This window comes from Hemicordylus capensis, chromosome 12 (genome assembly GCF_027244095.1).
Source record: "Hemicordylus capensis ecotype Gifberg chromosome 12, rHemCap1.1.pri, whole genome shotgun sequence".
Lineage (NCBI taxonomy): Eukaryota > Metazoa > Chordata > Lepidosauria > Squamata > Cordylidae > Hemicordylus > Hemicordylus capensis.
The window spans coordinates 14,636,049-14,660,466 of NC_069668.1; the positions used below are offsets into that span (position 1 = coordinate 14,636,049).

General features: G+C 48.1%; 1 long non-coding RNA gene and 1 pseudogene across 1 annotated transcript; both read left to right on the plus strand.

The window, feature by feature from the left end:
- The first annotated feature begins 7,867 nt into the window (after window positions 1-7,867).
- Window positions 7,868-18,464, plus strand: LOC128335840 (uncharacterized). The gene is made up of 4 exons (XR_008311731.1): window positions 7,868-7,942; window positions 8,608-8,682; window positions 17,076-17,108; window positions 18,351-18,464. It is a non-coding gene; the product is annotated as an uncharacterized LOC128335840 (long non-coding RNA).
- A 1,927-nt stretch (window positions 18,465-20,391) lies between these two features.
- On the plus strand, window positions 20,392-22,850 carry LOC128335844 (ATP-dependent zinc metalloprotease YME1L1-like; annotated as a pseudogene).
- Window positions 22,851-24,418: the final 1,568 nt, after the last annotated feature.

Consider the following 24,418-nt stretch of genomic DNA (forward strand, 5'->3'; position numbering starts at 1 on the left):
CTTTCCAACTGCAAGCAGTTGAAGAGAGAGGGGAGAAAGAAAAGGGGAAAAAAGAAAAAGAGAACAAAAGCAGTCTTTTGTTCGGAGAAACTTTTTGCAGCAAGAACAGTGTTGTCTTTCGGCTTGGTTACAACGGGACAGTAACAGCAGAAATTAGACTGTTTGCAACACAAGGACAGCAAGCAGCTGTTTTGAGCTTGGAAACAGAACACAGAGACAGCATGATTTTTGCTAAAGACAATCATTCTTTCTTCTTTAATACTTTCTTCAGACCCCTCCCTCTCTTTACAGACTAAGAGAGTTCCTTTGTTCTCCATAGCATGTTGGAAAGGACAAGCCGCTTGGCGTATGATGGTAATACATATGGTGGGGCTTTCTTTGGTAGGCCTATGCATATTGGTGTTATTAAAATTTACCGGTATGTGTATAAAATAAAGGCAATTGCAAAAGGATGTTATTTTCGGGGCCAGGAGGCCTCTGACTCGAGTTCATAGTGGCCAAACTTCCATACAGAGGCGTTTTTAAAACATTCATTCTAAGGGCGCCTTCCCCTCCCGTGAGAATCACCCAATTCCTCAACACGCATACTCCCCATAGTCCCCCCCCCATGTTGCCCCTTCGCGGGCTGCCCCGATTGGGCTCTAGTTTTGCCCCTGCACGGGCTGCCCCATTGGGCTGTCGGACTTAAGTTTGCCCCTTCTCGGGCTGTAAGTTTCCCCCTTCTCGGGCTGTAAGTTTGCCCCTTCTCGGGCTGTAAGTTTGCCCCTTCTCGGGCTGTAAGTTTGCCCCTTCTCGGGCTGTAAGTTTGCCCCTTCTCAGGCTGTAAGTTTGCCCCTTTTCGGGCTGTAAGTTTCCCTTCGCCCCTGCTCGGACTGGGTACTCACCAAGAGACGTCTCTGGATTTCACTCTCCTTCCATTCCACTGTTCACACCTCCATTCACTTTTGCCTCTATTCCCAGATGTGGCATGTTTTAACGATTGGCGCGTCTTGGGCCTAAGAGAATCCTCCACAGACAAAACGCTGTGGGGCGCGCAGGATTTCGTTGTCCCGAGACGGGTCAAATCGTCCACCCAGGTCACATCCGACTCTCACGGCACCAAATTGATGTGAATTCGGTTCGTCCCTGGGTCCGCCCTAAGCCAATCAAACAGACTCAGTAGGAATACTTTAGAGGCATTTTATTGCACTGCAGTTGCAACAGGTAATCAGTGGGCATTATGCTCTCAAACTGATTACCGTTTGGTTACAGGTGCATCTTCCATTTATACAAACAATCTGAATGATGCCGACACCCTAGACACAGTATACGTGGCAACAAAATGGTGGACTAAATATCTAGTACGCATGCAAATGATTCATTGTTCATCTGGTGATTACTCCTTATTTGGTTACATCCTGTTTTCTTAACTGTCAGCAAAAGAACAGTGAGAACCAAGTTTCTTAGATACAATTTAGTGGAGAGAGATAGTGACATTGATCATGAGAGGCCGTGATGGCCCTGAGCTGGGCTGGGGTTCCTTTAAGTTAGAATGAGGCTTTCTAAGTAAAATGGAGTTGCTTTGGTTTTCTAAAACACATCAAAAGCAGGCACCAAAGGTTTTCTTAAAGAGAAACCTGTTGCCTGATTAATGAGGGATTTTTTTAAACCAATTACAAAAATTGTGAGTTTGTTAAGGTCACAGCAGGACTGTGCATTTCTGTGCAGGACTGGCCTGTGGATTTACCAGGGCGTTGCTGGCTTCCCACCTCTTGCGTACAATCAGTGTGTCCTTGTGTGAGCCGAGGGGTGTCCCTCCAGGGCTCCTTGCAGTGGGTCACAGCTACTCTCTTTGTCCCCACTACCTTTGGACACATGAGATCTCCCGCTCTTCCTCCAAGGAGCCCAGAGCGCGGGACTACATCCTGGAGGTCTGCCTGCCTGCACAGTGGAAAGAGACTCGCTGTGATGATTGATCCTCACAGCGACGCTCTTTCCACTGCACAGGCGCACCTCGTAGTTGGCAAGAGCCGGGGCCGAATGGCAGGCCCTGCATTGCTCTGCGAGTGAGGTTGATGTATAATACATTAGAAATGCCTAGAATTGCACAGCCTGAATTAGTTTGAAATAATGGTTCTCTGCAAGAGACGTTTCTTTGCTTGTCAGTGCAAAGCATTGTCCAAACGATGTTTCTCCAGTAATATGCCATCCCCCATAGGTTACTGCGCCCGTCTGTGGAATGTGCTGAAGTTGATATGTAGAAGGGGTTGATATGACTAGGAAGATGTTGGCAGTCTGCCTGCGTAGGTGTTTAGAGTTTGTCTTCTGGCCTTGGTTAGGCACCTTGGCATCATATGTTGTTTTCTTGTGAGGATGACTTTGGCATTTGTCATGGATAAAGGTATGGATGTTTGAATATTCCTTTGTCTTACTTTGAGCAAATAGCCAAAGTAACACCTCTGTTCTTAAGGCAGAATAAAACCTTTGATCTTGTTATCTCGTCTGGGCTGATGATTATTGGGCTCCATCTGCTCAGGAACGAACCTCCTTATTGGGGACAAGGTTACCCTAATACATCAAGGTCGCCACTGCCGGGGGTGGCGGGGGGGGAGAGAAGGAGTACCCCTGGCTCACACACACACACACACACACACCCGGCAGCCACCCCTCGACCACGCAGCGGCAAAAATGTAAAATGATTTTTTTTAAAAAAAATACCAGGCTGGGCGGGTGGGCAATGGGGAGTCATGTGACATGTCTCGGGGGGGGGGCCTCGAGGCAGCGGACCCCAAGACAACTGCCTCCCCTTGCCCGATGGTAAGAAATCTCTATCTTGCTATTTCCCCCATTCTTCAATGTGCACAAGACTTGCATGTTTTGTGTGGGTTTTTGTTTCAAATAGAAAGATCAGCTTTAGATCAGCATTTGAATAGCCAACATTCTATCAGACATTGCATTGATGCATGCACCAAGGAGCTCACGGTGTTGCATACAGAGAGCGCTCCTTTTTATTCTCCTAACAGCCCTATGAGGTTGGTGAAATGGAAAAAGGGAAAAGATGGCCTCAAGGGGCAGACGCCCTGGAAAACATTGAAGATGGTTTTGTTCAGCCTTATTCCGTCTCTTCCTCCCTCCTTTTTGCAGAGTCCAGAGGATCTTTCTATCCTGCCCTTCCTCTCAGGAATTCAGGGCAGTGCACCTGATTTTTCCTCACCACTTTTGTCTTGACAACTCTGTGAGGCAGGTTGAGGCTGACAGAGAGGGATGGGCCAAGGTGATGCAGTCAGCCGCATGGCTCTGAGCCCAAGTCTCCCCAACTCTAGTCCAATACTCTAACCCCTACACCACACTGCCTCTCAATGGCTCCATTGTGTGGTTGCAGAAGAAAAGGCGATTCCAATTCCCATTTTTGCTGTGGTATTGCTGGGAAACTGTGATTGCGGCCAGATTGTTTGCTCTTGTTTGATTCAGTGCATTATTCATTGAGGCTGAAATCCTGTATTTGCTAACCATAGAGTAAGTTCTATTAACCACAATGGGCCTTACTTTCAAGGAGAAATCAATAGGATTGCAGTGTATTTTAAAAAGATTCTTTCAACCTCCTAATTCATTGGGGGGCAAGGGTAATGATTGAGGATGGGTCTGAGACAGAACCTATGGGCCCTAACCCTAACCCTAACCCTAACCCTAACCCTAACCCTAACCCTAACCCTAACCCTAACCCTAACTGTAAAACATAGAACTCCACAGGATTCCTTTCCGTTACATGCGCTCTGAGCAGGGATTGGTTCACGGCGCCGGGATCCTCTGTGAAGAGGGCAGGCATTGATCAGTGTCCCTGGTGAAACGCACAATGTGGTGGCACAGGAAAATCCATCCCTTTCCAGGGACACCTGTTGGGGGCAGACGCGGTTTCTGGGAGAGGCTGCACTGGGCAGCAGCCCCGATTCTCCTGTTTGGGTGCGGGAGAACAAAGACAGCCATCTCCCCCAGCAAAACAAAGAACATGGGTAAGTGCTTGGTTGCGAGTTAAAACATGGCTCTAGTGGGCAGAGTGGAAGAGCGAGAAAAACACCAGTGGCAGGGGCGTCACTATCAGAGGGCCAAGGGAGACAGTGGTCTGGGGGCCCACTGCCTTCTGCACACTCCCAGAACATATGTGTTAGATTGGCCTGTGGGTTATTGCATCTCCAACAGTGACTATTTGAGGACATTTTTAATCACATAAGGTATAGAGGAGTCCAGTCGGCCCTGAAAACAATCTTCTGCTGGATGCGGCGCAATTTAAGATCCAATGTACTGCATTCAACACTACTTAAAATATTTTGCCATTGCTCAGGTGACAGTTGAGCAGAAAGTTCACCAAGTTCCATTTGTCCCTTAGTCAATCTAACCCAGGGTCTATGTCTCTATGCACACTGGCATATAGGTACTTATTGAGTTTTGGGAGAGAGGCCATCTTAATGGCAAGCCCAAAGATAGCTGGAGTTGCTGTGGTCGCCACGCCAGGGCGCCTGGACCGAACTGAGCCGATATGGTATGTCTCAGTTGCATATATTGCCAGGCACATGCTGTTGGTAGATGGAACTCCTCTTGCAGGAGCGCAAAGGGTTTGTAGCTATCATTTGCATTTTTCAGCGGTGATCACTGGTAAATCCCTTTATCAACCCAAGGTTTCCACAAAATTGGTTGTTTGCCTATCAATAGATGTGGGTTACCCCACAGTGTCATATCCATGTGGGCATAGGGATCGAAGTTTAGTTGCCTTGCCAATTCCTTCCAGGCGTGTCGGGCTGCTAGTATAGTAGGGGATTGGTAGTGGGGATGTTGAAGAGATCTGGAGCCCAGTGCTCCCCATCCCTCTCAGGGTTTCAGTTCAGCTAGCTCCACTTGAGCCCATTCTGGCCTTTCCCCATCTGTGTTGGCATGCCAATGGATAGCTTGTGCAAGTAAAAACGTGTTATGGTACAATCTAAGGTTCACGAGGTTGACTCCCCCTTTGTCTGTGGCCAACTGGAGTTTATTAAAAGCAACCCGAGGCCTGCCATTACCCCAGAGGAACCTCCTCACAGCTCTGTCAATTTCTCTAAAGTATCTTTGAGGGATAAGCAACGGAAGCCCTCTTCAAGTATCAATAGTACCTCTGGGCATAATGTTCATTTTTACAACAGCTCTCTTACCCCACAAACTCAGCGGGAGGTCAGCCCAGCGGAGGAAGTCTAACTTAATCTGTGAAAGTTCTTATTCTAAAGGTAGCTCCATGTACAAATGTTGCTCCTTCTGATAGGTGCTACTTGTCCAAAAAAATACCCAACAGGTATCCTAGGTCATTTTAACCTGTTTCCTCCTGCTTGAACAGGACTTCATCAGGAGAAGTGAGCTGAATACATAATAACACATGGATCATTTTAAAATACCTTCAACAAGTTACCTTAACTTAAAGGGTTAGAAATTTTTTAGTAATTACTCACATTTATTTCTTCCCAAGTGACACTGCACCTACCAGTGGTTTCTAAATTAGAAATCCTACTGGATACCAAATTGTACTGGCTTCAATGGTACTGATAATGCTTAATATATCCTACAGCGTCTGCCAGATGTTTGCACTCCCCTTTGATCAAAAGGGATGTGCTTCATTATCCAATCTTGTCTAAATGACCAATTATATTTATGTGCGTGTGTGAAGAAACAGCAATGCTAAGCTTCTGAAAGTCTATATTGGTCTATAATTTTCACATTGCTGCAGGTCCCTTTGTGGTTTTGGTATAAGAGACACATTTGCTACATACATCGTTTTAGGCAATTCATGTGTATTTGCAGCTTTGGTGGCCACCTCAGCCAGTAGTAGGGATGTGCGAACTGGTTCAAATGCGATCCGGTTCAAATCCAAACCAGGGTGGTACGAAGGTTCGAATTCAAACTGAACCAGCCATCAGGTTTGAGCTGCAGGTTCAAATTCGAACCGAACCAGGGGTGGTGCGATTCGAACTGGTTTGAACCGGTTTGAACTGGTTCAAACTGGTTTGGACATCCAAAAATTGGTAGTATGGTAGCTGGCACCCAGGGGTAGCTGCCTCCCAAACGCCAAAGCAATCAGACACTCGTACAATTTTTTATGAATTTTTGAAAATTATTATTTTTTTCTCATGGGGTATAATGGGACTTGAACCAGGCCATTATACCTTATTGTGGAGCATGCATGGGTGCCAACAACCACCCAAACCCTGAAGCAATCGGACAGTATTACAATTTTTTATGAATATTTGAAATATTTTCAATTATTTTTCTCATAGAGTATAATGGGACCAGAACCAGTCCATATCCCCTATTGTGGAGCACCTAGGGGCACAAAAGTGGGATGGGTGGTAGACAGACAGGGGTGCCTACCACCCACAAAACCCCAAGGCAATTGGACACTCCTCTGATTATTGGTGAATTGTTAAAGTATTTTTGAATTCACATAGGGAATAATGAGGATTGAAGCAAATGTATAGCTTCACGTTGGGGGAAAAGGGGTGTCATAGAGCGGCGTGTGGTAACTCATAAAACTATTTAACAGAACACGAGATTTAGAGAACACAGAATGCCCTGTGCTCCTGTCCATGAGGGGATTCAGAACCTCGTTGAAGTCTCCTCCATAAATGAAGTTACTGTTCTCCCTTGCAAGAAGCTTAGTGTGTACAGCTGTAGAAAAGGAGGGGCAATCGTCATTGGGGGCCTACACATGAGCCAAAAGGATGGTTTGGGGCCCAATCTGGGCTTCCACAATGATAAATCTTCCTAGAGGGGCTGCCTCTACCTTAAGGGGGTTGAACAGGATGCGCTTATGAACTAGGATTGCCACCCCTCTTGACCTGGAAGAGGACCCCGCCCCCAAACCATGGACCACCCAGATCCGTTTAAGCCTGTGAATGTCATTTTCTGCCACATGTGTTTCTTGTAGGGAGGCCACATCTACATTTTGTCTCTTTAAAAACCTGAGCATTTCGGTTCTTTTTTGTGGTGTTTCTCGTCCCTTAACATTGAAAGTAAATAAATGCATATGTCCTGTCATAAGAAAATTTTAAGGACATCTATTGCCCGAGAATCTAGAGCCCTAGCACTTAATATTCTAGACCCAGCTGGTCTCATTCGTAGGTTCACCCTTCCCAAGCTTGAATTATTAAGGCCCATGCTTACAAAACCATTTTAAAAATAATTTAGGATGATGTTCTATGGTGGCACATAGGGGAGATCTATCCCTCTATATATTATATACACTCTGCTTTTTGTGACCACTATTCAGCCTCATTTAAGATTTCCTTACTTCATGAGCTGAGCTTCGGTGAGGGGGGGCCCAAAATCTTGTCCCTGGGCCCACTCCAACCTTGCTACGCTGCTGACCAGTGGGGTACTTCTCCCTGGATAGAAACTCTATAGAATGGGCAGGGAGGGGTGAATCGGTTATTGGCAGGGTGGGAATATCATGAGCCTGGATCCAGGGCCTCCTTCCTCATTGGGGATGAAGTGGACCATTCAGGGGATGAGACAGGATGGGAAGGTACCTTTTACTCAGGTACTCCACACACCCCAGGATAACTAGGGGAACCCAAGCAAGCAACTCACCTGGTCACCAAGGACACAGCCCGTTCCCTTCCCTCTGACTCCGAAGAGTCTCTTAAGTGCTGCCAGAACTGGTGCTTAAGAAATTGGCCAAGGCCCCTGTAAGAAGCAGTCTTCCTTAGGGAAGTGAAGGGGGCTGGACTGTTTATTGACTTAAATGACATTAGATTAGTAATATGCAGTAGTCTGTTGAATAAATGATGTCTGTGTTGGCATTGAGTACAATAAATCGTATTTATTATTTTAATCTTAAACTCTGTCATCCTAAAAAGTGTCCTAACTTTTTTAGATCCTACTGCCTCCTTCAAACAGCCCCACGCAGACGAGGAGACCCTTAGAACTGTCATCATGGTTTCGCAAGGTAGGTGTTTACATTCCTCACACAATTAAGATCTGCCTTTACACCTAAGGAAATAGCCTAGAACATTTGGCTTCTATTTGCCAATTGGAGTGGGACCACTCTAAAATGGTCGATTGCAGGAATTGAAGTGGCGTGCTTATTAGTCTGACGTTGAATCGGTGCTAAATCTTAAGTGGGAATTGAAAGGGGAATAAACACATTAGGCTCCATTTTTGCCTCTCCTCTCCATTTCATATGGCTTCTCTTGGAAAAATTCAGACAACTGGCAGTTAATTAATTTTATTAGGGAGTCTGGATGATGTCCATGTTGTTTTCCTTTGTAAGTACTTGACAAGCTATTGTATAGTTTGGGATTCCCCCCCCCCCTTTCTATTGGCAATAATACAGCAGAGGAGCAGAATATTCTTCACTTATCGCTTTTGCTCCACAGTGCTGCTCATGCCGGGAGGAGAGGTGGGAACAATTGGACCCGATACTCTTACCGGGGATATTTTTAGGGGCTTATTTAGGCCAGCAGAACGGTTTCATGCGGCAAAGTCACTACCTCACACAGGCCCCTGTGAGATGGGGGAGGGTTTCAGGTTCCCTCCCTGACAGCATCTCCAAGATCGGGCTGAGAGAGATTCCTGCCTGCAGCTCTGACTGCTTTGCTTGTTACTTTGCAGATAAGGACACTCTGTATGGCACATGGCATGAACCATCTGGGAGCACCAATGAATGGGTGCCACCTGAAGACGTAGGTAAGCTCCTTGGTAGTGTACAGGCAGCAACAGGCGCTCTGGACCCTTGCCCTTCATGGCGAGTAAAATCTGCCAGGGAAAGAACAGGTAGGTGGTTAGAGCCAATTATTAACGAGAGAGCAAGATGCCACTGAGCCTCAAGAAGGCAGTGGTAAGATCATTATCTATCTATCTATCTATCTATCTATCTATCTATCTAAACTTTTATACCACCCTTCCAAAAGGCTCAGGGTTAGGGTTAGGGTTAGGGTTCCAAACACCATTAAAACACCATTAAAATCCATTAAAAAATTAAAACCATTAAAATCAGTTAATAATTAAAACAAAAAGTATAAAGCATAAAAACGATAATTAACAATTAAAAACATTGTAAAACAACAAATAATCAGAAGAATTTAAAAACAAGTTTTAAAAAGCTGAGAAAGCCTGGTTGAAGAGATGTGTTTTCAGGTGTTTTCTGAAACTTGCCAGAGATGGGGAGGATCGTATCTCAGCAGGGAGCGCATTCCACAATCTCGGGGCAGCAGCCCAGAAGGCCCGTCTGTGTAGCCACCAAACGAGTTGGCGGCAACTGGAGACGCACCTCCTCAAGTGACCTCAATGGGCGGTGGGGCTCATAGCGAAGAAGACGCTCTCTTAAATACCCAGGGCCTAAGCCGTTTAGGTTTTTATAAATTATAGCTAGCACTTTGTATTTTGCCCGGAAAACTATTGGCAGCCAGTGTAACTCCATCAACAAAGGAGTAATGTGGTCTCTCCGAGATGACCCAGAGACCAACCTGGCTGCTGCGTTCTGAACCAACTGAAGTTTCTGGACTACGTACAAAGGCAGCCCCACGTAGAGCGCATTACAGAAGTCAAGTCTGGAGGTTTAAAAAGTCTTCCCTTGATTCCACCCACATTGATAACTATCGGTCTGTTTCAAAGCTTCTCTTTTATTTATGTAGTGTAATGTCATGTGATAGAGCATGTGCGGTCTCTGCAGCTGCAAAGGGTCTTGGGTGATGATAAGGATTATCTCGGCCCTTTTTGATCTGGGTTTTTCCCTGGGTTTGGGACTGAAACTGCCTTGGCCACTGTGGTGGATGACATTATTATTATTATTATTATTATTATTATTATTATTATATTTCTCGGCAGGGGAGATCTTGTCTCAGGGCCCACTCCAACCTAGTTACGCCCCTTGTACGTAGTCCGGAAGCTTGATGGAGTTACACTGGCTGCCAATAGGTTTCCGGGCAAAATACAAAGTGCTTGTCATAACTTAAAAAGCCCTAAATGGCTTAGACCCTGGGTATCTAAGAAAACGTCTTCTTCATTATGAGCCCCACCGCCCATTGAGGTCGTCCAGAGAGGTCCGTCTCCAGTTGCCGCCAGCTCGGCTGGTGGCTACATGGGGACAGGCCTTCTCGGTTGCTGCCCCGAGACTGTGGAATGCGCTCCCTGCTGAGATACGATCCTCCCCATCTCTGACCATTTTTAGAAAGCATTTGAAAACCCACCCAAGCTTTTTCTGTTCTTTAAATTGGAAGGTTTTAATTCATGGTTGATTTTTAAATTGCTGAGTTGTTTTAGGTTTTTGTATGTATTTGAACTTGTTTTATGCTATTGTTAACCGCCCAGAGACGAAAGTTTGGGGCGGTGTACAAATGTAATAAATAAATAAATTAATTAAAATTCAGCTGTGCAAAAGATGGTTCAGAAGTAGGAGCTGATTTATGGAGTTTGAGTGGGTTCTGAAGGTCATTTGGTCCCCCGGTCATGGGTGTAGCCACCATTGGGCAAGGGAAGGCAGTTGTTTCAGGGCCCGCTGCCTCAAGCCCCCCCCCCCGACATGTCACATGACTCCCCATTACCCATCGCCCAGCCCGGTATTTTTTAAAAATCTTTTTACATTTTTGTTGATGCATGGCCGAGCGATGGCTGCTGGGGAGTGAGCCAGGACATGAGTAGTCCTTCTCCTCCCCACCCGCCTCCACCGGCAGCTGCAACCTCACTCGTGAGTCCCAGAGCGATGGATGCAGGGTGTTCAGCCCCGGCAAGGTCTCTTGCCAACTGCGAGGTGCGCCTGTGCAGTGGAAAGAGCGTTGCAGCAATGGGGCGGAAGAGGGTTGGGGCCTGCCTGCCCCAGAGGGACACGCAGGGGAAGGAGATCACACCATAGGATGAGCTCTCGCTGCGTCCTGAAGGATGGTCTTCCCACTCTTCTCTCTGGCGCTCGGTCTGCCCAGTCAGGGCAGGGACAGTGCTGCTCGGTCAGCCGGGTCTCCTCCTCGCCCTGTCCCCTTCCGTGGGCGTGGCGAGAGAAGCCTGTCTGCTCCGTGTGGCCTTGAGTTTCCTCGAGGTGGCGGGTGGGTGCTTCAGTTGGGCATCCAGGGCCTGTCGGGGCCTCCAGGAGAGCAGCAAGAGCGTTGGCGAGCTCTCTCCTCTGGGTGCCTTGGTCCAAGGGTGGGGAATCGTGTGTGGGGCTTGGCTGGGCAGCAGTAGAGTGGGAGCCCTCGCAGTGGAGATAAAGCCCTTGTGTCCTTTGGGAACGAGTGCCATTCGAGTCTTCCCTGCGTGCTCCATGTGGAGAAGGGCAGGGAGGGAGGGAGGAGAGTTCAGAAGGCGATCGGCACCCTTTCTCTTTTCTTAGGGGGGAAAAGTGAAAAAGGAGGTTGAGAGGGGGAAAGAGGAAAGAGGGAAATGAAAAGGCAATCGATATCGAGTTGGAGAGAGAGAAGCTGCAGGACTGGGAGAACTGGGGGTGGGGTCACCCTCCCAGCATTCGCCACCGTGAGGCGCGCCTCGCAGTTGGCAAGAGACGCGGCCAGGGCCGAAGGCCATGCATTGCTCGGGGGGGGGGAGAAGGTCTACCAAAAATGTAAAAGACAAGTAACAAAGTCAACACAGAGATGTTTGGCGGGATGTGGTGGCTCCTAAAGCCTGCCGCCAGCCTGCCCCCGCCCTCTCCAAGCCTCCAGGCCTGCCCCATCCTTTCCCTCTTTCTGAAGCCTCCCTGCCCCCCATCCTCCCCCCACCATTTCTCAAGCCAAGCCTCCTGCCCATCCTTTCCCTCTTTCTTTCAAATGGAGATTTTTATTGGAAAGTTCTATGCTGGTCTCTGGTCGTCATAAAGGTTGATTGACTGAGATCTAAAAGTTCAAGTTACACACCGCAGCGTCAAAACACTATCATTGGCCAGGTTTATTTACGGCAAGAAGTTGAACGGGTCTTATACAAGCATATTCCCTTAGCGTCCTGCAATCAAGCAAGTACACAAGTCTATCACAGGTACACAAAACAAGATTGCTTGGTCATTTGACAATCCGGATCACGTTAAAGAGGGAAATAAGGTCCGTTTGATTTCATTTCTCCCCACTCCACTTTCCATTCACTATGCACTGCAAATGCTGGTTTGCTCTAGTTGCAAGAACTAGCTACACAACATAGAACCTGAGAGCTTTTCCCACCATAGTGATGTGAATTCAGTTCGTCCCTGGGTCCGCCTTTTTGCCAATCAAACAGACTCCGTGGGAATCAATTAGAGGTATTTAATTGCTACTGCAGATAGCCAGGTAATTCAATTCGCTATCGCTCTGCATTGAATACAAATTGGTTATAGGTGCATCTTACATGTATACAAACAATCTGAATGATGCTGACACCCCAGACATAGTATACGTGGCAACAAAATGGTGGACTAAGTATCTAGTACGCATGCGAATGATTCATTGTTCATCTGGTAATCACTCCTTATTTGGTTACATCCTGTTTTCTAAACTGTCTTAAGTTTCTTTAGATACATTTTAGTGGAGAGAGATAATGACGTTGATCATGAGAGGCCTTGATGGCTCTGAGCTGAGCTGGGCTGGGCTGGGCTGGGGTTACTTTAAGTCAGACTGAGGTTTTCTAAGTAAAATGGAGTTACTTTGGTTTTCTGAAACACATCAGTTCCCCCCTGAAATACTCTATCATCCTGAATCTTCAGGATATATGGGTTTGTAAAGGTACAGCTATATATATGGGTCTTACATTCTGGCAAGGTTTAAAGGTTCTCATAAACACTTGGATTAAAGCTGGAAGACAGTATAAGCAGCAACATGTGATTAACAATAAAAGGAAATACAGGCTATAACTAGAATTACCTTCCTTTCCCCTAAATCATTAGGCTCTCCATATTAGTTAAATGAAAGTTCTAACTGTTGGAAATATTAATAATAGCTCTTTCTAACACATAAACTTCTAATCTTGGAAATATAAAAGGAAATATAGTTCTGTGTTTTGTGTAGCTAAAGGATTTGGGACATATGTGGTTTTGGGATGCCTTAAGCATTACAGAAATAGTAGGTGCTGAATGGGTTGTCCATATGGCAATAAAACTAGATACATTGCATACAACATCCTAGAGCTATAAACATAATTATTATAATTCTATACATCACACACACATCCTTAACCACCCATATCTGGCATGATTTGATATAGATAAAAGGTTTTATAACAGCAAAGTGTACATATAAAGATCATACAACAAGCAACATGGTTTTAACCCATCTTTATCCCAAATAAAGTATCAATAACAGTCTAGCAATGTGGAACCAGGTGCTTCTGGCAATTAATGGGTGATCAGCTTGTGGAAAGCGATAGCAATGACAAGTCATGTACAGTCACATAGATTAAATACAAGTGTCTATAAAGTTAGCAGGTAAAGCTTGGGATGGCTTAATGTCTTAGAGCACAAAAGAGACCAGTAACTTGGGGATAGGTGCAGACTTTGGTTGAAAACAATGAGATGATTGGCACAATATGTAAGTGAAACAAGTGAGGTCCATGTCATTACAGCACAAGAGAGAGCAGGGTTTTCAACATAATGATAGCGCATAGTCATTACAAGAAAGTAATATAAGAAAGTATTGTAAATCATCAACTCCCACCCCCCTTAGTGTCCTCTAAAGTCTGTCATGGCCAAAAAGGAAGCCATGGAGGGCTTTAGAATTCAAAATCTAAAAGTCCTTGGTAAGAAAAACATTTTAGTCCTTCAGTTGAGAACCAAATGCTCTTGTACAACGTTGCAGGATTTTGGCTATCCTGAATGTTCTCTGATCCGTGTTGTTTTGGCTTGTTTGGCTAGTGTCCACAGACAAGCTCGAATGTTCATGTGTTTGGGAGCCTTGACTCCCCCCCCCCCTTGTGGGCAATCTGAAATAGTGTCCTTGGCAGAATTTGAAATAGTGTCTTTGGCAAGGTATCTTACCCAGGTAGGATGGTTCCAGGGCTTCACAGCTTAGGGGAATGCTGTTGCATGTATGACTCCAGAGAAAAGTGAACAAATTGGCTTGCTTGTTTGTTGTCTATTCCTCTCCGACAGCACTTAGGAGCAGGAAGATGAACTGTGCATTAAGCCCTCTTCCTCAAACACAGGACAGGGTAGCAGATGGACGTGCTGTCACCATTGGGTTGGGTTGGAAATGCAGATAGGGACTGCCCTCTGGTAGCTGCTGCTGCTGCTGATGGTTAGTTTCCCTGGGTGTCCTCTGGAGACCCCCTTGGGATCACATTCTGGCGATGGATCCAAGTATTCCCTCAATCTGGGGAGGACCGATCCTTATTGGAAAGATAATTCAAGCCACTGTTGGTTGCAAACCTGTTTACTTGAGAGAAAGACAGGCAAGTGAGTTGCCAATTCCCTCCCCCCATGTAGGGACAGCATCCTGAGACTAAGTCTCTGGGTGCTAATCATCAGCACAAAAGGAAAATCAAGTTTTCAAGGCAAATAATACAAAGGATGGATAAGACCTGAGGCTATTTTCAATTTGGTCTTTTGGCATTCCCCCCCCCTTTTTTCCAATTTATATTTTTGTTTCCCTGCTTGCCCTGGGCTCCTCTTCCCCGAAGACCAGAACAGGGGATGATGTCCTCATTTAAGGCTTGGTGGCTTGTGTTGTAGGCTGGTTTCTGATCACGAGAACAAAACAGCAATCGTGGGCAAAAGCAAAGCAATAAAGTCAAAAAGAAAAAGGCATTCACATTTCTCACCCCCCTCTTGAGTCCAGGGCCCCGAGGAGGCATTAAAGCCTTTTAGGTCAAGCATAGTCACTGCTAACAAAGTCCAGTTTCCATGTGGCATCTCACATTCTCTTCTGTATCCTGTTCTTCCTCCTTACAACAACCCTGTGAGGCAGGCCAAATCATTTGAGTGGCAGGCTCTGTGTCACCCAGCAAGCATCATGGCTGAATTTCCCCGGTCCTAGTCCAGCACTCTAACCACTGCACCACGCTGGCTGACAATCATACTTACAGGCCTTTCTCAGGGCACTCAATCTCCATCCAGTATCACTGACTTCCTCGTCAGTAGCGTGTAGATAGTTGTGGTGTCCCAAAGATAGCCCACACAGGTAAAGTCAATCCCTGCCCTCTGTCTACCCACCGCTTGGGCATTACCTGACTTGGCATGTCCAGTGAGATACTATACCTTGGTAAAGTAGGATTGTTTACTACACAAATGACACAGGCTGTTGCCACATGTTCTGCAAAAGGGTACATCCAAAAGGCACAAAAGTGTCTTTGTATTGACGAGGGAAAACCAAAGGATCGGTTCTGCAAGAATTCCACATCCATCTGCTGTTCTTTACCAGCCATCCTCTTCTAAATGCGCCCCCTGCTGTGGTGCAAAGTCAATGTCCTTTTTCTGAATATGTGTGTGGGGGGGTGGTTGTGCCAAGATAGTTAGCACAGGAATCCAAGATGCTTGGAAACAGGAACAGAAGGAGGAGCGGTTTCAACTGCAGCATCTGCCATCCAATGACCCTTTGGCACTGGGTCATTTCCCTCTGGTGACCTCTGCTATGGATGACTGCAACCTCTTCTAGTCGTGTAACAGCAGTCTAGAGTTCTGATCTCTGTGTCCCATACTTGACTTCCTTGTTTCCCACTGTTGAAATCTTCTTTCTTTCCAAGTGGCCCCATGAGTTGTGTAAAAATTACCTTGAAGGTGATGAGCTCTGCAAGCTGTGCTGAGATACCTGGAGAAAGAGATTCCACCACCAGGACTTCATGGTCAGTCACTTCTCCATAGCCAGCTTACATTGTCCATCTTACATGAAGCTGCCTCCATCCATGTACAGCTCAAAGTCTGCATTTTGGAGAGGTTCATCTTTAAGATCAGGACGGCTTGGCATAGATGCAGTCCACAGCTTGCAAGCAATCATGTTCTTGGTCTTCTGTAAGCTCAAAAGGAAGTAAAGTAGCTGGATTAAGAACAAAAGTAGTAGCCATGGAAACCCCAGGATTCCCCACCAAAAGGGGGGGGGAGTCAGCCATCTATTGCCCCAGACTAATCCCCTTTAGCTGGGAAATTTCCAAGGTGAATTGCAAACCGGTACTTTGGAACTCCTTGCCACTTGCAGGAGTGAAAAAAACCCAAAATTTTTCATTTCTTCAAATCTTCCGTCTGGGTTCTGGAATCTGAAGGTTCAACTACTGTGAAGGCAAAGGCAGGGCTGGCGGTGAGACAAATTTAAAATTTAAATCTTAGACCATTTGATCATTGGCTCTCAGTTTACATCAAATTCAGCTAGCAGAAATATTGCATAGATTTTGCAAAAACATGACAGTAATACAATTAGACTAATTTATCTTAAAATCCATTTTCCCTTCAGAAAATAGGTAAGAGACGATCTCAAGGAAATCAGTAAACATAACATATAAAGGCTGTTGACACTCAGTAGTGGCAGAAATATCACAATCAACTTAATATAAGAATGAATGAAATAGAGCTTGCTCTCATGCCTAATGCATTTAGCCATAAGCAGCACTTTTGCAGAGGTGGGAAGATTCAGCCCTCAGTTGGCCAGCTGACCGCTGAAAGTTCCCTGTGTTGCTCAGGCCATGACCAATTTGATGTTCAATTAATACAATAACTGTGAATTTTGGAATTCAGTGTCAGAGCAAGTTTGGTCTGGAACAGTTTACCAAAAAAAACATGTCACTAGAATAAATACATTCAGAATAAATACAACAGAAACCTCATCTTCACAGAGATGAGCTATAAGATTGATGTAGGGTTGAATTCCTACACAGAACCAGAGCTTTGGGCTCCCGCTCAGAAACATGCACGCACACACACACACACACACACACACACACACACACACACACAGAGGCTTGTCTGTGTATTTCACAGAACAAGGGACTAAACAAAAGAAATTTTAAAAAGAATTTTATAACATTATATATCTATATCTATATCTATATCTATATCTATATCTATATCTGTAAAATTAAGAGCTAAAACCCACATTCTAGTCCTCCTCCTAAGGCTGGAAGACCCCAACCCTCTTAAATACTTTTAAGCCTAGTCTTGATTCCAGGACCATGATAGTGATTTATCTATCTCTGGTTTCATCTTGCAGAGATCTTCCAGACTGGCTGAAAGAAGAAAATGGGTGAGTTCTAATGACATCTCTCTAACTCACGATATCTTAGCATAGATCGAGCCAAGCAGCATAAATATTCTTACTGTACCTCTAGCGTTTCTAGTGTGTTCTAGAGCCGGGTCTCACGATCCGTCAGACCCGGTTTCTTCGGGCGAGTGGGGAGGAACCCCTGAGTGGCCGGATCGGCCGCCCACACAACTGCTGGGGGGAGCGGGGGCTTTTTGGCCCCCCCAGGCTCCAGCATGCCCTGCGCGAACACGCAGGGCCTGCTGAGGAGACCCCCGGAGCCGGGAGGCGGCTTTTTGCCTTCCCTCCTAGGGTCTCCTCGGGAGTCGGCGTGGCACGAAGCCATGCCACGGCGACTCACGATCCTGGAAACCCGGTTTGCGGAGCACTCGCTCCATAAACCTGGTTTCAGACCCGTGATTTCGTGATTTAGACCAGGGGTTTAGGCCAGCGAGCCCAGTGGTTCCGAGGCGGGTAACCTGCCTCACTAGGCCTGCCCTAAAGCCAGGTTTGCGGAGCGAGAACTCCGCAAACCTGGTCCGAAAGAGCGTGAGTAGCCGCGGTATTCCTCTCTTCAAAGCTCAGGAGAGTCTCTTAGGGGCGATTCGCACGATCCGCAGAAATCAGGCTAGAAGAGCCTAGCTCAAGTTTTGCTGATTGCGAGAACCACCGGGCTCAGCTGCAAGCCCCGTGGTTCTAGAGTGGGTAACCCACTCAAGTACCCCACCCCTAAAACCAGGTTTGTGGAACGAGCGCTCTGCAATCCCGTTGTTTTCGATCGAGAGTAGACGTGGTGCAGCTCCGCGCCATGGCTACTCACGAGGAGACCCCCCGAGGGGAGGCAAAAAGCCACCGCCTGGCTCCGGGGGTCTTGCCAACATGCCCTGCGAGAAGCGTCACGGAGCCAGCAATCCTGTGGGCGGCTGATCCGGCCACCCAGGGATCCCGCCCAGATCATGAGCGGGGAGAAGGGGCTTAGCCCGCTCTCCCCGCTCAGCTCACCCAACCGGCTCTCACTGATCATGAGACCCGGCTCATGGCGTAGCGGGATCACATCTCCTTTGGGTTGCTACAACCTCCCTCCCAGCTTCTGCCAATGGTGTGTTTTTCAAATGGGTGTCACTCTTACAAAAACATGGTGATTCCATTAGAAATCTAGTTGGCAAAGCCTGTGTACAAAAAGCCGGCGGGCTCAGCTCAGCAAATCAACCTCTCTCTCTCTCTCTCTCTCTCTCTCTCTGACAGGTCGAAATCTCGGACATGCAGAGGCGTGGCACCCCAAGGCACTTGCTGCCTGGCGACCCTGTCTGCAGCCCGGCAGGAAACCCTCACCGAACCCCAACCCCAACCCCATCCCCACAACCCCAACTCCCAATGCCAAAACCAACCCCCCACCCCCACCCCAACCTCGATCCCCAACCCTCACCCCCCACTACCCCACCCTCCCTCGCACCCAAATGTTAAAACTCCACCCCACCCCTCAACCCTCACCCCCACGCCCATGCCACCCCCAACCCACCCCCACCCCACCCCACACTCCACACCACCCCCACCCCATGCCACCCACACCCCACTCACCCCAACCCCATGCCATCCCCACCCCATGCCACCCCCACCCCCATGCCACCCCAACCCCTATGCCACCCCACCCCTCGGCACGGCCCGGCCGCGGAGGCTGGCAGCGGCGCCCCCAGAGTCCGCCTGGTCACTGAATGAGGGGGAAAGAGGCGGCGGGGGAAGCGGGCCAAGGGGGGAGAAGCGGTGGGGGAAACTGGCCGAGGTGGCGGCAGAGCCGCCGCCTCGGCCAAAAAAAGGGAGCAGAGGCCACCAGCGGCACGGAGGCCGGCGGCAGCACAGCGGTCCAGAGCCGACTGCAAATGGTGCGGCCCGGCCGCGGAGGCCGGCGGCGGCGCCCCCAGAGTCCGCCTGGCCACTGAATGAGGGGGAAAGAGGCGGCGGGGGAAGCCGGCCAAGCCTCCGCCGCCGCGCTGGAGCCGGGAGGGAGAATTTGGGGCCTGAAGCCGGGCAGGGGGGAGAAGCGGTGGGGGAAACTGGCCGAGGTGGCGGCAGAGACGCCGCCTCGGCCAAAAAAAGGGAGCAGAGGCCACCGGCGGCACGGAGGCCGGCAGCACGGAGGATGGCGGCAGCACGGCGGCCCAGAGCTGACTGCGAATGGCGCGGCCCGGCCGCGGAGGCCGGCAGCGGCGCCCCCAGAGTCCGCCTGGCCGCTGAATGAGGGGGAAAGAGGCGGCGGGGGAAGCCGGCCAAGCCTCCTCCGCCGCGCTGGAACCGGGAGGGAGAATTTGAGGCCTGAAGCCGGGCAGGGGGAAGAAGCGGTGGGGGGAAGTGGCCGAGGTGGCGGCAGAGCCGCCGCCTCGGCCAAAAAAAGGGAGCAGAGGCCATCGGCGGCATGGAAGCCGGTGGCACGGAGGCCGGCGGCAGCACGGCGGCCCAGAGCCGACCGCGAATGGCGCGGCCTGCCGCGGAGGCCGGCAGCGGCGCCACCAGAGTCCGCCTGGCCGCTGAATGAGGGGGAAAGAGGTGGCGGGGGAAGCCGGCCAAGCCTCCGCCGCCACGCTGGAGCCGGGAGGGAGAATTTGGGGCCTGAAGCCGGGCAGGGGGGAGAAGCGGTGGGGGAAACTGGCCGAGGTGGCGGCAGAGACGCCGCCTCGGCCAAAAAAAGGGAGCAGAGGCCACCGGAGGCACGGAGGCCGGCAGCACGGAGGATGGCGGCAGCACGGCGGCCCAGAGCCGACCCCGAATGGCGCGGCCCGGCCGCGGAGGCCGGCAGCGGCGCCCCCAGAGTCCGCCTGGCCGCTGAATGAGGGGGAAAGAGGCGGCGGGGGAAGCCGGCCAAAGCTCCGCCGCACTGGAGCCGGGAGGGAGAATTTGGGGCCTGAAGCTGGGCAGGGGGGAGAAGCGGTGGGAGAAACTGGCCGATTTGAATTGCAGGTAGGGTCTCTCTCTTTCCCCCTTCCCCCACCCCTTCCCCACCCTACACCTTCCCCACCCTTCCCCTCACCCCACCCCTCCCCCACCCCAACCTCCCCCTCACCCCACCCCACCCCTCCCCCTCACCCCACTCCTACCCCAACCTCCCTCACCCCTCCCACCCCTCCCTCATCCCCTCCCACCCCTCCCTCACCCCATCCCCACCCCATCCCCACCCTCACTCCCAGCCCCACCCTCACCCCCAGCCCCACCCCCACTTGTTATGGACTTATTAGGTTTGAGTCATGCTACTGGTGTTGTATTATTCTGTTCTGGCTAAAATTGGTTCTTCCTTAAGTGGGATTATTTATGTATGTATTTATTTAATTATCTTTTTTGTGTTTTTGTGCTCTGGTCTATGACCCTAATAAAATTGGATTGGGAGTCGCCCCTTTCTCCGGAGGCCAAGCCCGGAAGGGCTGAGTAGCAGGGGCTGCCAGCTGTGAAGAGAGGGCCGGTGCCCGGCCGGCCTCAACGAGGATGTTTCCTTTTCCCACCATGGGGCAGCCCCAGGAGACAGTTCCTCTGAGTCACCTCACCAATGCCTTCCATTCACCCAAAGTCCAGCTCCATCTTTCACTGCAGCGTCCATCCAGTGTGTGCAAAGGGAAGCAGCTCCTGAACATGATGTACAGAACACGGAGCCAACGCTTAATCTACGAGATCGAGGATGACCTGATTGGAAAGCTAGCCAGATTGATAAACTAGTGGACAGGCTACTTCCTGGCTGTTGTATAGCAAAGAAAACCCCTTCCCACGGGCAAACGTCCTATATATCTGCACAGTCCTTCTTGGGAAATAAGTATGGTTTTGCAGATGGATTTAGTGTTTTGCGCTCATAAGTATGGACAGCATCCTAGCCCTCTCCAGAATGTATGCAAAAATCTTCAACGCTGGCCAGTTTTCGTTCAGTCTCGAGGTTTTAAAACCCTGAAATCAAGAGCAAGACGACTGCAGTCCACATCAGAACGATGAACAGAAACGGAAAATGTAGCACCCTCATTTGTAAAGGGTCTTCTGAGAGATCGAGGAACTGATTTTGAAAGTTTAGAGAAATGGATGAAAACAAAAAACATACCTGAAGTTCATCAAGATGCTTTTAAAACTGGGTTTGCAGAGGGCTTTTTGAAATCACAGGCACTCTCACAGCGTACAAATGATTCCTCAAGACGAAACCGTTACATTCTGGTTCTTCTGCTAATGCTTAGTATTTATGCTTTATTTAAAAACCCATATTTATCTGGTAAAGGCTCCTTTTCTGATACTGTGCGTTTCCCAGCAACTTCTGGGCTTGATGCAGCAGTGGACTGAAGATGAAAAATGTCACCTTTGAACATATCAAAGGAGTTGAAGAAGCTAAGCAGGAGTTGCAGGAAGTGGTAGAATTCTTGAGAAATCCTGATAAATTCACTGTACTCGGAGGTAAACTTCCTAAAGGTATTCCTTTGGTGGGACCACCTGGTACTGGCAAAACCCTTCTTGCCAGAGCTGTGGCTGGAGAAGCTGATCTTCCATTCTGTTATGCCTCTGGGTCTGAGTTTGATGAGATGTTTGTTGGTGTGGGAGCCAGTCGTATCAGAAATCTGTTTAGAGAGGCCAAAGCAAATGCACCTTGCGTTATATTCATTGATGAACTGGATTCTGTTGGTGGCAAAAGAATAGAGTCTCCAATGCATCCCTAATCAAGGCAGACTATAAATCAGCTCCTTGCTGAAATGGATGGCTTTAAACCTAATGAAGGAGTCATTATCATTGGTGCAACAAACTTCCCCGGAGCATTAGATAATGCTTTAATACATCCTGGCCGCTTTGACATGCAAGTTACAGTGCCCAGACCAGATGTTAGGGGCCGAACAGAAATCCTGAAATGGTATCTTAATAAAATAAAGTATGATCAATCTATTGATGCAGAAATCATTGCAAGAGGTACAGTAGGATTTTCTGGAGCTGAGCTGGAAAACCTTGTGAATCAAGCTGCATTAAAAGCTGCTGTTGATGGGAAAGATATGGTTACTATGAAGGAGCTAGAATTCTCAAAGGACAAAATTCTCACGGGCCTTGAGCGAAGAAGTGTAGAAATTGATGATAAGAATAAAACGCCTACTGCCTATCATGAGTCTGGGCTTGCCATCACTGCATCTTATACTAAAGATGCAATGCCAATTAACAAAGCAACAATTATACCAAGAGGACCAACACTTGGACGTGTATCTTTGCTACCAGAAAATGATAGATGGAGTGAAATTAGATCCCAGTTACTTGCGCAGATGGATGTTAGTATGGGAGGAAGAGTAGCAGAAGAGCTCATATTTGGAGGTGATCATATCAGCACAGGTGCTTCTAGTGATTTTGATAATGCTACTAAAATAGCTAAGCTTATGGTGACTAAGTTTGGAATGAGTGAGAAGCTTGGTGTCATGACCTACACAGATACAGGGAAACTCAGTCCTGAAACCAAGTCTGCAATTGAACAGGAAATAAGAACACTGTTAAAGGATTCGTACGAGCGGGCAAAGAATATCCTGAAGACCCGTGCAAAAGAACACAAGAATTTTGCAGAAGCGTTACTGACCTATGAGACTTCGGATGCCAAAGAGATTCAGATTGTTCTAGAGGGGGAAAAACTGGACGTGAGATGATCGCTTCCTTGACAAGAAAGGTTCCAACTGATTACTCTGAAGAATGCAGCAGTCTCCTTATGCAGTGTAGCTTTCTTTTCCTCCTGATGTGTGTGTGGTAATAATCACATTTCTTAATAAAATTGGATTGGATTGGATTGGATTGGATTTATTTAACATATGTATATATCGCCCCAAACCAAGGTGTCAGGGTGGTTCCCAACAAAGCAATAAACAAAACATTAAAATCAATTAAAATTCTAAAAACAAATGGACACCAATCAATAAACAGTATAAAATTTAAAAAGTTAAAAAGCCTGGGTAAAAAGATCAGACACTTTTTAAAAGCCAGGGAGACTCTTATTCCCACGGGAAGCACAGAGAAGGCCCGTCCCTGGGTGGCCACCAGACGACTTGGAGGTAGCCACAGGTGAGCCTCCCCTGATGTACGCAGTGGACGATGGGGATCATGCAGAAGAAGACACTCTCCTAAATACTGTCAGCCGAGGCTGTTTAGGGCTTTATAGGTTATAACCAGCACTTTGTATTTTGCCCGGAAACTTATTGGCAGCCAGTGCAACTCCTGTAATAGAGGAGTAATATGGTATCTTTGAGATGACCCAGAGACCGACCTGGCTGCCGCATTTTGTACTAATTGTAGTTTTCGGACTACGTACAAAGGCAGCCCCACATAGAGCACATTGCAGTAATCAAGTCTGGAGGTTACCAGCAAGTGTACTACTGTTCTGAGATCATGAACCTCAAGAAACAGACGCAGCTGGTGTATCAACTGAAGTTGATAAAAAGCGCTTCTGGCCTCTTCCTCACCCTGGGGGACCAGGGAAAGGTGTGAATCCGGAAGCACTCCCAGACTGCGTACCTGTTCCTTCTGAGGAAGTGTGACCCCATCTAGATCGATCTTGCTTCCCAAGGGAAGACCCCACACAATGAGTACCTCCGTCTTGTCTAGATTCAGTCTCAGTTTGTTATCCCTCATCCAGCCCATTACTGCTTCCAAGTAGGCATTCAGGGAGGATGTGCCTTCTCCTGATGATGTTGACATGGAGAAATAGATTTGGGTGTCATTAGCGTACTGATAGCACCCAGCACCAAATCTCCAGATGATCTTTCCCAACGGTTTCATGTAGATATTAAAAAGCATTGGAGACAGTATGGAGCCCTGAGGGACCCCATATAAAAGCTCAGATTTTGAAGAGCAGCACTCTCCAAGCGACACCATCTGGAATCTGCCAGAAAGGTAGGAGTGGAACCACCGCAAAGCAGCGCCTCCCACCCCCAACTCCCTCAGACATTCCAGAAGGATACTATGGTCGATCGTATCGAAAGCCGCCGAGAGATCCAAAAGGACCAACAGAGTGACACTTCCTCTGTCAAGTCCTAATTGGAGATCATCCATCAGGCTGACCAAGGCAGTCTCCACCCCATAGCCCGTCTGAAAACCAGTTTGAAATGGGTCTAGATAATTAGTTTTCTCCAAGACCTCCTGGAGCTGGTGTTAGGAATTCTCTTTGGTGAGAGAAACCCTTTTTCATTATAGCAGAGTGCACAGAGGCACAACAAAGCGGAATTTAGTTAGGCATGCGTGTGTGCTGAGAGTCAAGTAACTTGGAGCCAATTCATAGTTTCAAATCAATATATAAGGCATTTATTAAGGAACTCCATTCTAGATGGGAAAGTGAGGAG